General features: G+C 41.5%; 1 protein-coding gene across 6 annotated transcripts in view; it reads left to right on the forward strand.

Moving 5' to 3' along the window:
- Positions 1 to 2,108: 2,108 nt before the first annotated feature.
- Positions 2,109 to 17,201, forward strand: part of JAKMIP2 (janus kinase and microtubule interacting protein 2) — a 52,284-nt gene continuing 37,191 nt past the window's right edge. For 4 of the 6 annotated variants that reach the window (XR_011101271.1, XM_068697692.1, XM_068697691.1 and 1 more), the window contains exon 1: positions 2,754 to 2,922. The gene's annotated coding sequence lies outside the window, so the exon portion shown is untranslated. Of the gene's footprint in view, positions 2,264 to 2,753; positions 2,923 to 2,987; positions 3,262 to 17,201 lie in introns of those variants that run through there. The other 2 variants (XM_068697694.1, XM_068697693.1) reach the window with 2 other exon arrangements.

Raw genomic sequence — 17,201 nt, forward strand, 5'->3', positions numbered from 1 at the left:
AGAATGGGGATAGAGCGGCTGTGACAGTCCTGGGTGTCACTTCCATATCACCAGCAGCAAGAATGGGCAATACTGCAGCCTTGCCTCCTAAGAAGCCCACAGACAGAAGGGGACTATTTTGAAGCTATTTTGCTGTTTGCCGCAGGAGCCCATAGGACACTGTATGGAGCTTGCCAGATCCATCCTGTTAGGCTAATTTTGTAGACTCTGTGCTTGCGGGCCCAGAGGAATCATGCTGCTTTATACACCTTTATAATGTTTGTAGTAGTTTTTTCCCTTTTCCATATACTTCAGACCTTCCATTTATCTAGTACAACCACTGTACTAGTCTTTAAAAAGGCCATTTCCAGAGCTATATATTCAGTAAAAAAAAAGTCATGAAAAATCAAACATTTATGCTAAACATAATCAGGCAGCAGCTTTTAAAACTTTTTAAACGGGACTTTGCTTTATTTTGGGCATTGAAGTTTTCTTCAGCCACTGTATGTGTTAACTGCCCCTGGGGAATTTCTTATGAAAACACTAATTTTGTAAAGACCGTTTATAGCATCTTCCACTTAGATCTCTTAGAGTTTGTCATGTGGCAAGTGCTTTTCCTTTTGAGTCAAGCTCAGGTGTGTGAGGACATAGTTCATGTGAGGTTGAACTGAGGAGCTTATTGCATTATTTGGTAAGTGTAATGCTAAACTATATGCACCTAATGCTCATGTCTCTAGTATCATGTTACAGATCCCACTGAATTAAAGGAAAAAAATCACTGAATCTGTTGCACTGCTCTGAGGAAAATTAAGCTGGGACTGACTGCTCTGCCATCAGCTGGGCATACGCTGCCTGCCTCTTTACTCTGAGACCTTTGTTTCCATGTTTCTAGTGCTGTTTTTTCCTTTTTTCTTCCTGAAGGATTTAATGGTAGAAGTTGGAAACACTGACACTTAAAGTAAGGATTGGCAGCTGGATAGTAGGAGCTCTGATGGAATTTGGTACTAAGGGTGGATGACTCAAAGTTCAGTGTCTTTGTAACTATTTGTTTTCTTATTTTGTCACTGATGCACCAGGAAGCTCTTTCATAGAGTGGAGATAATCTGCAAATCCAGTAGCCACCTAAGCCATCTTCTAGTTTTCAAACATAGAATCATAGAATCATAGAATATCCTGAGTTGGAAGGGACCCTTAAGGATCATCAAGTCCAACTCTTGACACCGCACAGGTCTACCCAAAAGTTCAGACCATGTGACTAAGTGCACAGTCCAATCTCTTCTTAAATTCAGTCAGGCTCGGTGCAGTGACCACTTCCCTGGGGAGCCTGTTCCAGTGTGCAACCACTCTCTCTGTGAAGAACCCCCTCCTGACGTCAAGCCTAAATTTCCCCTGCCTCAGCTTAACCCCGTTCCCGCGGGTCCTGTCGCTGGTGTTAACGGAGAAAAGGTCTCCTGCCTCTCGACACCCCCTTACGAGGAAGTTGTAGACTGCGATGAGGTCTCCCCTCAGCCTCCTCTTCTCCAGGCTGAACAGGCCCAGTGCCCTCAGCCGTTCCTCGTACGTCTTCCCCTCCAGGCCTTTCACCATCTTCGTAGCCCTCCTCTGGACACTCTCCAACAGTTTCATGTCCTTTTTATACTGTGGTGCCCAGAACTGCACACAGTACTCGAGGTGAGGCCGCACCAGCGCAGAGTAGAGCGGGACAATCACCTCCCTCGACCTACTAGCGATGCCGTGCTTGATGCACCCCAGGACACGGTTGGCCCTCCTGGCTGCCAGGGCACACTGCCGGCTCATATTCAACTTGTTGTCTACCACGACCCCCAGATCCCTCTCTTCTAGGCTGCTCTCCAGCGTCTCATCTTTGTTTCCTGCACGTTGGTGTGCTTAGATAAACAAACAGACCAACCCAAGCGTGTTTTTCTTCAGTTGGCCCACAAAAAGAACAGCCTGTTTTCGCAGAAAAGCTGATGCTTTATCTGACCAGGCTTAGCAGCCACGTTTGTCTTCTGTGTAAAGTGCCAAGAGGACAACTGGAATTCTTGATGCGTTTACTAGCGGTAGCCTACCGACCTCTTTCAGGGATACCCCTGTCAGTATCCGGAAGGATGGAGACGAGGAAGCACCTGAAGAAACCGAGGAGGATGTGCTTCCGCGCCCGTTGCTCTCACGACTGCCTCACCGAGGCTTGGACCACACACACAAGCAGGAGAGCGGGCGGCTTATTCGGGCGTGCGGACAGCTCCCGTTATGTCAGCCTGGGCCGGAACGCGGTACCGCCGAGGTTCGTGCCCGCCCGCCGCACCCCCCCGCGGGCAGGCTGCCGGTGCCTGCCGTTGGGCGGCTTTGCAGCCCGCGGCGCCGTTCCGCGGGGGGAGGCTGCAGCGGGGGGCTCCGAGCGCGGCCGCCCGCCCCCGCCGAGCCCGCTGCGCGGCGCCGACCCGCGCCCGAGCGGCGCGGACGCTGCCCCGCTGGGCCGGTTGCGCGCGGCCCAAGCAGCCGGCTGCGGGGCCCGCTCCGCCAGGGAGCCCCCGGCCCGCTCCCTGCTGCCGGCGCGGGGCCGCTCGGCCGCGGCGGGCGCCGCCGCAGCCCCTTCCCGCCGCTCCGCCGCTTCCTCCCCTCGGGGCCGCTCCCGCGGCTCCTCCGCCGGCGCTCGCCGGGGCCCGCGGCCCCGCGCCCCTTCTGCCGCGGCGTTGCCATGGCGGCGGGCGCGCGGCGCTGCGGCGGCGGCGGCGGCGGCGGGGCGGTGCCTGCCGCAGACCCCGGCCCGGCAGCGCAGGCCTCCGCCGCGGGGAGGCGGCGGGGCGGGCGCCCGCCCTCAGCGTCGGCGCGCAGGAGGCCGGCAGCGGCCGGGGCTGGGCGCTGGAGCCGCCGCGGCAGCGGGAAGATGGATGCGCCGCGCCCGTGCCTCGCCGCTCAGCATCCTCCCCGGGCCGCGGCACGGTGAGCAGCGGCGGCCTCCCGGAGGGGCGCCGGGCCCCGCGCAGGGGCTGCCCGCTCCCCCGCCGCCGGAACAATGGCCTCGGCCGGCTGCGGGGGCCGGGGCGAGGGCGGCGGAGCGGGGCTGGGCCGGGGCGGCGCGGTGCGGAGCGGTGCGGTGCGATGGCGGTGAGACGGAGGCCGAGGTGATGGGGAGGAGGCAGGCGGAGATGCTGCAGAGGAGAGGAGGCAGAGATGGAGACGGTGGAGAGCAGGCAGAGGGAGAGGTGTGGCGGGATGCCGCCGGCAGCCGTGCCGACATCCACCTCTGCCGCTCTCCCGTCCTGCACCATTGTGTGCCACGTTGGGCATTGTCTTGCCTTCCTCACTGCAAAGCGCGGCGTGCTGGGCGTGATTCTGCTTGCAGCGGAAGGAATTTTTCCAGGGCTGAATTTGATGCGCGGAGAGTCACAGCCAGCAGAGCCTGGGCTGGGCCTCAGTGAGATGGCATCTGCGGGTGGGCAGTAAGCGCAGCTGAGCGGAGAGCAGCTGTAAAGGCACTCCCCTGGTTTATTTTTACTCGCGATGCATCTTTGCCTATTCCGTTTGTTTGTATAAACGGTATTGCACAAGGCTTCTTTCTGAGCAGGTCTTTTCAGAAAGGCACCTGTACACGTCTTGGACTCTCAGGGTTGGTGTATTTGTGGATGTGTGTATGAATACATGCTCCTTTGCATACAGAGACCCCACAAGCTGCATCTCTTTGTATGTGCAACACGTCTTTTTTTTTTTCCAGTCATTAACCGATGAAACATGCCACTTGGGCTGATGTGCAATTTATTCTTAAATTACTGGATGCTGTCCTTCACTTCGTTATGGCTACTTAAGTCAAATCTAGGTCTTGCATTTGAGCTGTGTGTTTTTTTTTTTTTTTTTTTTTTTTTTTTTTTTTTTTGTGGCATCGAATAGTCATTTGTAGTCTGTTTCTATTTTTTTTCTGTGAATATGTATAAATGTATATATATATATAAGGTGCTGAGTATCTTATAGGCTAGAAACAGAGAGGTATATGTTTTAAAAGATTAATTTGACCTTTTGTAAGGAAAAATATAATGGGATGCATTGTTACAACCTTTGCGTTGTGATACTGCCCTATGTATTACGCTGAGGTGACATGCTGCAATCTCATTCTCTATGTCTCGTTTGCTGGGTCAAATTCTTCACTTGTGCATATACTATACCTAGTCTTACTAGACTTACTATGCCCAGTTTAGTAAGCAGAGCATTTGTCCATTTCAGGAAATGATGTTAGGTTTATTGCTTCTGCTCTGTCTCAGGTTTTGTTTCTATTGATCTGGCCTGCTGCTCCACAATATGAATTTCAAATCTGGATCTTTTGTGCTGTAAATGCAAGCTTTCCTGGCACTTGACCAGATTTAAATTTGTGCTTGAGTGAGGTAAATCTGTGGTGATTCTAACAGGTTTTCTGGGAATGGTTGTGGTATTGGTGAAGTCTGAGAGTAGTTAGCTGTTAATTGTTGAAGAGGAAGTAGGGTATGGGTGCTCTATAAATAGATTTGTAGCAATCAAAAGACACCATGGACCAAAGAGATGTGATGAAGTTAAGGGGGCTGCAGCCAGTTCCACCCTTACTTACACAGTGAACAAAATCCTGAGAAGGAGGCCCAGGGCGAGGAAAGGCTGGAAAGTTTCTGTTAGGATTTCCATTGGAGTTGCCTGGTAGAGGTGGCTGCCAGGAGCTGTTGCTCTGCTCTCGGGCTTTGCTGCTTTTCAGCACTGGGGCAATCCAGTAGACTGCTGGGATTGCCTGGTCATCAGCAGAGCTGAAGGAGCAGGCTGCCACTGATGAATGCTACATCATTTCTGACTTGCTGATCTTGGACTGAAAATCTGTTAGTGCCTCAGGTGCAGAAACATGGTCCTGACCTTGGAGATGAATTTGAGCCAGGTATTTTTACAGTGTCCATCCAGAGCTTAACTTTAGTCTGTGTGATATTGCAAATACTAATGAACTGTCTCAGTCTCCCTTCTGATAACCTTCTCCCTGTCACCTTTCAGTGGTTTGTGATGATTCCTCTGCTTCCGTTGGCCGTTTCCAGCTAGATCTTTTGATTAAGAACTACTTTGTGCTACTTATTAGGAATTGAACATAAGGTACAGCTAAAACATGGTTGTGTGTAGGGAAGACAAGTGGCAGTTGTCATTCATAAATGTATGGTGGGATATGCTAAACCATTTATTTTCGAGGCTTTAATGTTGCTGGAAAGATGCAGCATAACTTCTCTGCCATTACACAGGATGAGTGACCTCAGGGTATTCAAGAAAAATGCCGTGAAACATAACTGGCAAAATGAATCATTTTCAATTTTGATCTCTATTCATCCATTCAAGAGACAGTTGCTACTGTGGTTTCAAAACTGTATAAAAACAGCCTTCTAACTGTAAAAGTATGGTGTTGGATTGTAGTCTCATACGATATAGCTCAAGTGTAGCTTGAGTGGTTGAAATTCAAGTAGTTGTAAATTTTATATATATATATATATATATATATATATATATATGTATATATATTTTTTTTTAACTGAGCTATGGGACTGAACATGTTTACAACTAGTCTTTCACTACTGAGTCATGGTCAGTGTGCACTGTGGTCAGCGTTTGTGCTTTCTGCTTTCTTCATGAAATTGTGACACAGTAAATAGTCCTTACTAGATACCTGAATTTTGGGTCACTTTTGAGTTTGTTGTATTTTTGGGGTTCAGACAGGTTTCTCTGACATCTTTGTGCATGGCAATGCAATATTTGGGTTACAAGATTACAAAACAAATGCTTAAATTCAAGTAAAAAGGTTATTTTAGCTGAATTTGCAATGGCATGTTTGCAATGTGTGTTTCTAAACTAATAGCTCACTTTAATTCCCAGGAAGTAGCTTTTTCAACGTTCTCACGTACATCTGTATCACTTGAAAATCTGGTCTATACCAGATCACAACAATCTTGTCCTCCCATCCTCAGAGATGGATTCTCTGATGCCTTCTCTTTAGTCATCATCTACATCTGTGCAAAGCTGAAGTGTAGCTCTGTGTCATCACCTTTCAACATTCAGAATCCATGAGGGCATTAAAATGTCATTTATGCAGTACTTCTAGTTTCTGTATCTTTAAGGTCTATTTGAATTTCTCCTTTAAAATATGAGGACTAAAAAACTTTTCCCAATTTAATTTCTTTGCTCCAGGAGGTGGGGCTCTAAATAGAAAATTAATCAGCATGTCATGAGAAAACTCTGTGGTCTATCCACACTGAATGCTGTCAAGTTGAAATGAGTGTATTTGGCAATGTCTTTGTACACAACAGAAAAACTGTGTTGATCAAAGCCTGCAGATTGGATTCTGAAATATCCAATGAACTTTAAAGGAAAAATAACAACATGCAAGCACTTTCACGAATGCAGGCTTTCAGTTCAGATCCCTAAAATTCCTGTTGTTGTATGATTTGTTTGCCATGAATTTGGATCACTGGCTGTTAGTTGAGAAACCGTCACACATCCTGGAAACTTTAGGGCCTGTTTTGTTTATTTGGAAGATCATATTTGGACATCACAGCCTGTTCTTATGTTAAATAGCCTGAATCAGCTATTGTCGGAATAAAAGCAAAGTGAACTAATTGCTGTGACAATCTACATAACATAGTTAAATGAGAAAGAGGCAAATGCAGAAACTATTTTAGTACATGGCTGCATAATGAGAAACCCCTCAGTTAACTGTTTAACAGATGCCAACAAATAATGAATACAAATGAAGACTGGGTGGACCACATTCATATCATACCATATCATACATCATACATCATACATCATATATCATATCATTTCTAACTAGATAAAATATCCCTGTGATTAACAATAAAGCAATCTAAGGTACCTGAGGAAATGGTTTAGATAGAACAGCTGCTATGGTAAGCCAGGTCTTCTGTAATGTTATAATTTGTGACCTCAGATTGAATATATTTTATCAAAAATAACGAAATGACTGATTTAAATTAATTGATAACTGCTGATGCTAAAGTGCAAGTTTTCTCTCATTTTCACATTATGAATTCCTCCTATCAGCACCAGGAAGGTATTATCTTCCAGTTACTGGTTGACACTTGTACTTCATTTGTTAAACTATTTGTTGTATTTTGTTGAAAACATTTATTATAAAATTTTTTTAAGCAGCTAGGGGGAAAGAATTGTTAAGCCTTACATTGCATGGGCTGTAAATAAAAGCCATCCAAATGTCCAACTTAAAATTGCATTGAATTCCCAAGTTAGCTTAGAGTAATCAATTATGAGTGATCAAATGAAGTTGAGAGAAATGGTAGAGTCAGAGCTTCTGGGCTTCTTTTTCCTCCATGTGCACTAGTTTACTGAAATTCACTAAGTTGATTTTCTTTTAAAATTGATGCAGAAATATTTTTCATTATTCATTTCTATAGTGCATGCAAAATCCTTGGATTGCAAGTGATAGATAGAAATTAATTATAATCAATACTGTATTGTTTTGCATGTATTTGTTGTAGGATTGGTTTACAAATATTGCAGTGAAGAATTAAAAAAAAAATTGTATTAATACACAATATGCAATTACTTTTTAATTATATTTTCATGAACCCAAATGCTATTTTTGTTTCTGAAGTTCTATTATTCATAGGTAAAACATTTTTTTTTTTTTTTTACCCAGTGTTTATTTGTACTTAATATTCAAGGTTCTCTGAGCTGCTATTTTCTGCCAATGTGTATTGGTGAGGAACAAAATGAGATGCAGTCATTTTTGGAGAATCATCTAGGAGTATCTGCTCTAATTTCATATGACACTTAGAAAATGGAAAAGGGACGTTACTGTCCATGACTGGAAATTATAGTCAGTTATAGTCACTTTCAGAAAAATGAAGAATGTTTGAGCACTTTTGCACTTGAAGAACATTTAATAATCTACAGCTGAAAGGACAATTGTGTTAGTTACTATTTGGTTGCGTATAACTACATGAATGGTTACTTTAATTAAATTGGCAATGTTTTTAAGAATTAACCTGTAAGATGAGAGAATGCCAAGTGTTTTAGAGTCACAACTAATAACAAATAAGCATCCATGCAGATTCAGTGGTAAGTGTTACTAACTGAGCGGTATTTGGCCTGTGGTTGCAAGATTCTGTGTTAGCAGATCCCTTTTGTACTGCTTCGTGTACTTTTTAGGTCACAGAATGACCTACATGTTGCCTTTTTCTTGGAATATGTAGTCAGTGTCAGTGATCTGCCTGTTAACCTGTGTTAGGTGAAGTCAGTAAAGATGTAAGCATTGTCCTTGGAAGTTGATTTGAAATGTTATACAGTAGCTTAATGCCTATTAAAATCTCTATGAAATTGCCATAAATATTTTTTCTGGTTTCAGATGCAGCCTTTATGGAAATCTGGGTGCTCAAGACAGTATCCTGAATGTCTTATAAATGAGACCTTTTTGTTTTTTCTACTTTGTCATGTCATGTATGAACCAGTATCTCATCTGGGTTTAATGGGTGCTGTTTCATGCTTACACTTTTGCCAGCTGAGAATCCCACCCATCTCCTGCTTACATAGGTGGAGAATGCCCTGACCAATATTAGCTGATGCTTCCATATTTAAAACATCACAGTTCAGCTAAAAATCTTCATGTAAATTTCACGAGCAGCTTCTGATTAATAAGCTGTAAAGAGTAATTCTACTTGTGATGCGAGTTTTGCTTTTTCCTGACTTTTATTTTATATTTGTTGAGTTCTGTTCGTCTCATTATGAATAGAGCTACAGTATGCATGATGAATCATGGTATGGTGTTCTTTAATTTGTTTTGTTGGGAGGAAGCAAATAACAGTTCCTTGCACCTCAGCTGATTAATGACATTGATGGAAAAGAAGATTTCTAATGTTACCTGCCTATTAAGGGCCACTGTTAAAAAGCTCATAGACTGTAGAGGTCTTGAGGGAGTCTATCTTGCAACATACAATAGAAGAGTATGATTTACAACAAATCAGAAATGAAAAAGACCAGCTGTGGTAACAATATTTTCATAAGTGAATAATCTGAGTGTTTCTAGTGAATATTGCTTTCACTTTTTTTTTTTTTTTTTTTTTTTTAAGGCATTTTGACTGTTAAAGATGAATAGGAATGGCTAACAGGATGTTCACATAGATACTCACATTTCTTCTGAAAAGCTGATCTGAAGAGACAAGCTGTAGTTCCAGTTGGCTTAGGTTTTGCATAGCTTGGAGTATAACCCATGGTAATGGGAACATTCAGATTATTTTCCCAGGCAATGTAAGGAAAGGCTAAGTGGGATACAGGACATGGGAAATTAGAGAACTGTGTACATCAGGTTCTGCAGGACATTGACAGTGATATAATGGAAGTAGAAAATACATGTTTTGAAGTTATATTGAGCTGCAAGAATGTAGTGATCTGGTCAGAAGCAAGGTATTCAGAAAAGAAGAAAAATATACCACAGAGGTCCACATTGTTAAATGTTAGAAGTGAACACAGGAGGCCAGAACACTGAATTTTCTTATGCAGTCTGACACCTTATGTAAATCTACCTTCATCGGCTGTAGCAAGAGTTGAGCTAAAAATGACAAAAACTCTCACAAGTTATCTGGTGCTTTTAATAGAAAAAATACTTAAATATCTCACAATTTTTAATAGTGAAAACAAAATATCCTCCTTTGATGTTTGTAAGACAATAGATAATGAGGGCTATGACCATGGAAAAAAAAGGAAGTGTTTCTACAAGACACGAATTGGACATGAACACTTCCCTCACTGTTTGTTCTTTTCTTGTTTATATGCATTTTGATTAAATAAAAGATGGTTTTGCTGGCTTATTGAAATCAAAATCAAAGGAAGGAAGGCCTCATACTGTAAGTTTCGTGGTTTGCAATATTTCTCTTTCAGGCTCCATGTGTTGTCTCTGGAGTGCAATTTTACTTGTATAAAATACCTTTACAAAATGTCTTTTCAGTAAACCAAGAATGGGCCTAGAGTAACACTAAAAGTACAGAAACACTGAAATGTTTTTTTAGACCCTATCTTCCAATGAGCCGGGCAAGCTGATGGAGTGCATAATTTTCCCAATAATTTGATAATTCTGTTATTCTTCAATAGTGTGTCTGATCTGTGTCCATGTATATTTCCCTCTGTTGAGTCTGGGAAATTTCTATTTCCTTTCAGGATAAGGAAGGATTTCATATATTTACTGGTAGTATGCTTCATGGTAACTTCTAGGAAAACGATTGTTTAAAAAAGAGACAGATGGTATTTTAGCCACAGAATAATACAATATTGGTTTAATAAATCTCCTCGGCTTTGCTGCGGATAACAATAATGCTTCTGCCCCCTTTTGAATGTTTCCATGGTGCTGCCAGCAAGTTGGATAGGGATTTTTGGTTCATGTTTAGAGCAAGAGCCAATGGCAATTTTAGCAGCCTAGCAGCACCAGATTCATCCTGTATTCCTTGTGTGGAGCCTGAATCTGAGGGATATTTTGAGTATAGTTCTGAAGACATTTCAATATTTGTGACAATTATTGTGGTATTGATAAAAAAAAATATCTATCACACTATGATTTCTGTATAGTCAAAAGCCAAAGTGGTTAGGATTTGTTCTGAAGAGCTATTTATCACCATTTGGTAGAATAAAACACATTTAAGCTGCTACCACATGAAATTTGTCATGTTCTGTCTATAAAAAAAATATAGAACAGAATTGTATAAAGGCATGCAAATACTTGTAGGAAGCCTAATTTTTTTCTTTGATCTTGGGATGCTGTATTATGATTTCATACTAAGATAATACAGATCATGCTTTGAATCGCAGTTTCCATTAATCATTTATTCCATTATGTGACATAACATACACTGCATGGAATGCAATAATTCACACATGAATTTTATTCTGAACCAATGTAAAGCATAGATGAAAACTGGTAAATAAGACAAAGCAAAGACTTAATTTTGGATTTATTCGAATCCCACTAGAAAATGCAAAATAATGTGTATCCTGACACTAATGCAGGAAAGCTTGTCTGGAATCTAGTATCAGAGCACTGATTGTTCCTGCAAAGCTTCACCACTGTTGAGGAGTCTGCCCTAACCCTTTGCCCCAAACATCAATCATTTTCTCTGCTAACACCCACAAGTGGGAATAATAATAATGCTGTCACATGAAAGTGATGATTATGATGTTTATCTAATGTCATGAAATTTATTTCATACAGTTAACAACCAAATCTTAGTGTTCTATATGTTAGTAGAACCAAAGTTAGAAGAACCAAAACCGTAATGGTTACATTACAGAATAATCTTGCCATTCCCTGCACCATTTGTATGCCAGGTTCTTACTCTTCTAAAGTGTTGGTGGAATTTCTCATCCTGTGGCAGACTGTAAGATATTACTCCTTAAACACTTGTGAATAACATCTTGCATTGCCTGGGCCTTCGATTTAATGGTCAGTATCCTTCCTTTGTGAAAACTACTTTATGTAGCTAAGCACAATTTATTTGGAAGCTCAGTAGCCTTAGCAGCTTTCTAGAATTATGGATAGATGGGACTAGATCCTCAAATGCAGTGCGTATTTGTCACTTGAGCATCTAATATGTGAGTGATAATTGGTGAGACATCAAATGCAGATGCATCAGATGTGGACTGGAAAACAGAAGAAGCTAAACACGAGGGTGCGATACTAATCTGCTGCTGCTGTCTCAGTTCCTACAAGGAACAGAGCTCAAGGTTTCTAGTTCTGAACTTTGAAATGTTAAAAGCAGAAACCCAGGAGTGCAGGGTATGTCTATATGTTTTAAAGGTATTTAGTCCCAAATTCCACTGAGTGTTTGGGCACAAAATAGGCAGGAGTAGACATTCTTAGTGTTTTTTTTTGTTGTTGTTTTTTTGTTGTTGTTGTTGTTGGTGGTGTTGTTGGTGGTTTTTTTTTTGGCGAGGGGAGAGGGGACAGGGAGGTAATTTCTATTGTGTGTTCAAAGTCTAGATGATCAAAGAGTCATCAGGATTAGATGATTTCTCTGTGCAAAAGGATATTGTGAGCATATGCTTGGTTTCAGTTTTACCTTTGCCAAATGCTTGCACTCTGGTCTCTGCCACTTTGAGGGAATGTATATATACATGTACTTGTTCCTCGGGAGACACAGCATGTGTTTTGGTTCACTCAGAGTCAAGGTTATTCCTGTGTTGAGATTTAAGGGTTTTGTATGCAAATCCAAACAGGCCAACACTCTTATTCAGGAGTACACCAAATCTGGCACATGAGACACCTTGCTTTGCTGAAAGGAAGGGTTATACTTTAGAATATGTTTTAAAGGATTTTAATTGATTTTCTAAATTCTGTGGAAATTGTCATGTTATTGCTTTTCTAAAAAACCACTCATCATGCTTGCATTTGTATCAGTTTGCTAAAGATAGCCATAAAAAACTGTGTTCTTTGATCTTTGAGTAAGAACTCCTGTGTTTCACATGGAGCTCACTGCTGCAGTCTTAGATGTCTTAGTCTTGTATGTAATTCATGCAAAAAGTAAAGTCATGGTTCAGAAGACAAAAATGGTCTGGCTAGATTCCTCTAATCTTTATTACAGCAAAACAAGATAAAGTGGTTAAGACTCCTGTTCCAAATGGGGAGAGTAAAGAAGGGAACTGTTAAAACACTGTAAGAGAATGATGGCCTCAGCTCTTTTCCTGATGAGGCCCAAAGCAGTTTCCATGATATAAATACAGGCTTGCTTGTCATATGTGCAAACTGGAGCGTATATGCCTACGGCTGTTTGATTAGTGTGCACTCATGCCTCTTCATACTTGGCTGGACATCCCCCACGAAGAGTGTGCTGTTTCTCCTGCGCTTACACTATTATTCCAGTGAGACTAGAAAGGTATTTTGTGCAATGGGTCTCATTCAGCAGAAGCCCAAACAGAGAAAGGAGCCAGTTTTGGACCTTAAGCTGTCATGACAAAGCCTTACCTAAAGACAGATTGTTTTGAAATAGCCTTACCCCAACCTGTCAAATTAATTTTCAGTATGACAGTAGTGATTTTTTGCATTTTAACACGGGAAGACAGAAGTGAGGGCTTTATATTTTATTTTATTTTATTTTATTTTATTTAGAAAAAAATCTTCCATATAACTGTAACTGTCTGCAAACACAGAGTACTTCCCCTGGATTCACCTCTGGACCATGTCAGATATACGACTTGCTCGGTGTTGCTGTTTGGTTCTAAGCCCACTTGGTGGTCATGCTAATAAGGATATCCAGTGAAATGTGTCTGAGTCTAGTTTGCATGATATTCTAGCCATGAAGAATACAATGAGAAGGCATTCCTTCAGGCTGCTGAACTCCACCACACCCCAAATTTCAGGTATTTTTAATGGGACTGTTTTATTCTATATCCTTTTAGATAAGGGGTGTGACATACCTTAACAAGAAAGCATATCTGAACTGACTGCCAAGGCAACTTCCTCAGGCGGGAAGCCTGTTACCAGATATATTCTGCCCCTACTAATCTGTTCTGGTTGGCTTCACCAATTTAGAAGTTAAAGACAGTTTGGATTTGCCATAGGTTGTCATTAGGAGCAAAATCCAGAGCAGTTTCCTCACCACTTCAGATAAAGGAATAATCACAGAATTTCCCAAGTTGGAAGGGACCCACAAGGATCATTGAGTCCAACTCCTGGCTCCATACAGGACCAAAAACAAACCATATGTCTGAGAGCATTGTACAAACTTATTTTGTACTACATTTACTGTATGAAAAACAGTAATTGATTACTACTTTGAATGTAATATATTTGCTATTCAGAAGTTTGATTTTAAGACCTGACCTGCTTTTCATAACCTTATTTATTTTGCCTTTGTTACAGATACAGAAATGATACTGTTTGAATCTGGAAAATTTATCTGAACTTTTGTGTGTGTTGAGTTCTGAGCAAAGTTTTCAAATCAACATGCACAATACCAGCAGCTTTTTCTATAACATTAACTACATATAGCACATAACAAGGAAACAGTACAGAAAAAGTCACCCTATAATTATTTTACATTTGTTTGCACACCCTTTCACTTACAACTACTTGCAGGAGAAAGAAATATGAACTAGAGGTGGAAAATCTACCAGCAAGCTGTAACTGGAGACAGATTTCAAAAAGTAGTTTTTTTGGCTTGGAAGAATTTTCTCCTCTTCCCATCTTCAAATACTCAGAACCCAATGATGTTCATTCCTTTCAGTGATAGTTAATTGAACAGTTAATATGAACTTTAAGACAAGCACACTTGTTCAGACTATTAATACCACAAATATTAGAATGTAACAATCACTTTGCGATGAAGTACTGGATCAGAAACACTGCTCTTATGCTCAGAACAGCTTCAGAGTCCCATGTTTTCTGGGATCAGGAGTAGGAATTTTTCCTCTCTACTTTTGCTAGCATATGACCAAACCCACACAGAAAGTTAGCCTAGAATGCAATGGAAAAGAAAAGGAAAAAAAAAAACACAACAAACCACAAAACCAACCAACCAAAAAAAAAAAAAAAAAGGAGAAAGGGAAATTAAAAAAAAGGGGGGGGGGGGGGAAGGGGAGGGAATTAAAAAAGGAAAGCATGGAAGAAAAAAGAAAAGTAATAGCAATAAGTGAAATTTGTAGGAAGGGATGAAAACAGAAGATTAAAGAGACTAGGTAAGAAGCTTTCAGTGCAATTGCTCATCAAGTTGCACTTGTCTTTTTAAATATAATGTTAAAGATTACAGAGTGCTTTCCTTGAAGCATTTACTGGAGAACAAGTCTTATGAGGAGCGGCTGAGGGAGCTGGGTTTGTTCAGCCTGGAAAATTGCTCTTTATAAGTACATTAAAGGAGGCAGTAGCAAGGTGGGGGTTGGTCTATTCTCCCATGTGCCTGGTGACAGACAAGGGGGAATGGGCTAAAGTTGTGCCAGGGGTGTTTTAGGTTGGATATTAGGAAGAACTTCTTCACTGAGAGGGTTGTGAGGCATTGGAATGGGCTGCCCAGGGAAGTGGTGGAGTCACCATCTTTTAGATATTGAACTTAGCGATATGGTTTAGTGGAGGACTTGTTAGTGTTAGGTCAGAGGTTGGACTCGATGATCTTGAGGTCTCTTCCAACCTAGACAATTCTGTGATTCTGTGACTTTTTAAGGCACGTTCTGTCATGGGACGAAGTACAGTGTTATCTGCGCACTTGCGTTGAACCTCTGGGAGTGTGAGTATGAACACACTTCTACTACGTGCTTATATCATGCAGCTAAGCTTGAGTTGATCTCAAAAACAACAACAACAAGATTCAAACAACGTACTTTTTCCATACAGGAGCAAATTTAAGTAAGTTCAAGTATTCAAGTATAGCCATGATTTCTTGCTGATAAATTCTTCACAGCCTGTAGCAATGTGTTGCTTCTTCACATAAAAAGTGTGGCAAATTCTTTAGGGAATTCATTTAGACTTTCATTGAAGGTACATCTCAAAGAAAATGTGCGGTGCTTTTACTCAAGAATTTAGTGGATGGATTTTCTAGGGCAAGGAGCAAAATGGAATCTCTCATGGTGGGTTCCAGACTAAATTTAGTATGCTTTAGGAATGGACTTAATCCTGTTATCTTGGATTGAAATCTGCCCTTTTTTTTTTTTTTTTTTTTTTTAAGCAATCTTGATTAACTAGGTATTTTCATGGCTCTGAGGGCTCCAATAATTCCTACGCATTCTACTAGCAAGTGCTGAACAGGGCAAAGCTGATAGGAGATGCTTCTGCTGCTATTGTACTTGGCAGCCATTCATCATAAGCAATTCTGATGGTCTTTTTGCTTACAGACATCTGACAGATGCTTCTTGCAATCTCTAAATAGCTGCATGGCCAAATATGCCACCAGAATTTGAAACAGTTAATAGGGTAACATTATTCTCACAATCTGGGAATGTTATGATGTTTTTAATTTCCTTGACAGATATGCCTTATGATATCAGCACTATGCACTGTATACTTCATAGGGAGATCTATGTACCAAAGGGTTCATTCCACTAAAGTCAAAGGAGTTTGTTTACCTAAAGACTGAGGCTGTTTCTTCTTGGACTTAAAATCTAGGGTTTGATCATGTGTGCTGCTGAAAATCAGTACATCTGCCTGGCTTCCTTCACTATTTTGGAATTGCAAGTACTCAGTGTAGTAAGGACATGGCAGCAGGTGAAATGAGCCTCCTCACTTGCCTAGATTTCCACAGCAGACTGCTGGGACAGTGTTCTTCATCAATGTAATTAGCACCCTGTGGGGGACATGGTATCCCAGGGATTTATAAGAAAGGTTATTACCTCATTGTAGTCTGCAAGGGTCTGCATGCAAGCTTTGGTAAAGCAGATATTTGGAAATACTAATAATACTAACGATTTGGCATAAATATCAAGCTTTGTGCATTAAAAGTAATATGATCCAATATGAAGAAACTCACTATGCCCTTCCATCTCAAAGGGTAGGTAGCCTTGGTAGGTGAAAAGATACAGCTTCCCGAAGAGTAACTATATCCCTTTTAATTATGCTGGATGCTGAGGAGGTCATTTTAAGATGGCAATATCTTTCCTTTTTGCCCTGGCTTTGGCTAGGATAGAGTTCATTTTCCTCCTAGTAGCTGGTATGGTGTTGTGTTTTGAATTTAGAATGAAAATAATGTTGATAACATGCTGATGTTTTAATTTTTGCAGAGTAGTGCTTACACTAAGCCAAGGACTTTTCAGTTTCTCATACTGCCCTGCCAGTGAGGAGGCTGGTGATGCACAAAGAGCAGGGAGAAGACAGACCCAGGACAGCTGACCTAAACTGGCCAAAGGGATATTCCATGCTATATGACATCATGCTGAAGAATTAATATGGGATGGCTGGCCAAGCTGGGGGGACCACTGCTCAGGGAGGGGCTGGGCATTGGTCAGCAGGTGATGAGCAATTGCATTGTGCATCACTTGTTTTGCACACATTATTATTATTATTAATTTTCTGTCCTATTAAGCTGTCTTTATCTCAGTCCACAAGCTTTTACTTTTTTTTTGATTCTCTCCCCCATCCCACCGAGGGGGAGGATGAAAGAACGGCTGTGTGGTGCTTAGCTGTCTGCTGGGTTAAGCCATACTTTCCTCTCCCCCTTCAGAGGCATGAGATAAATCACACTCATAATGAACTCTTAATCATACCTATTCCATGTGCTTATGAATTTACTCATTCA

The sequence above is a fragment of the Anas acuta genome, chromosome 14 (assembly GCF_963932015.1).
Source record: "Anas acuta chromosome 14, bAnaAcu1.1, whole genome shotgun sequence".
NCBI lineage: Eukaryota > Metazoa > Chordata > Aves > Anseriformes > Anatidae > Anas > Anas acuta.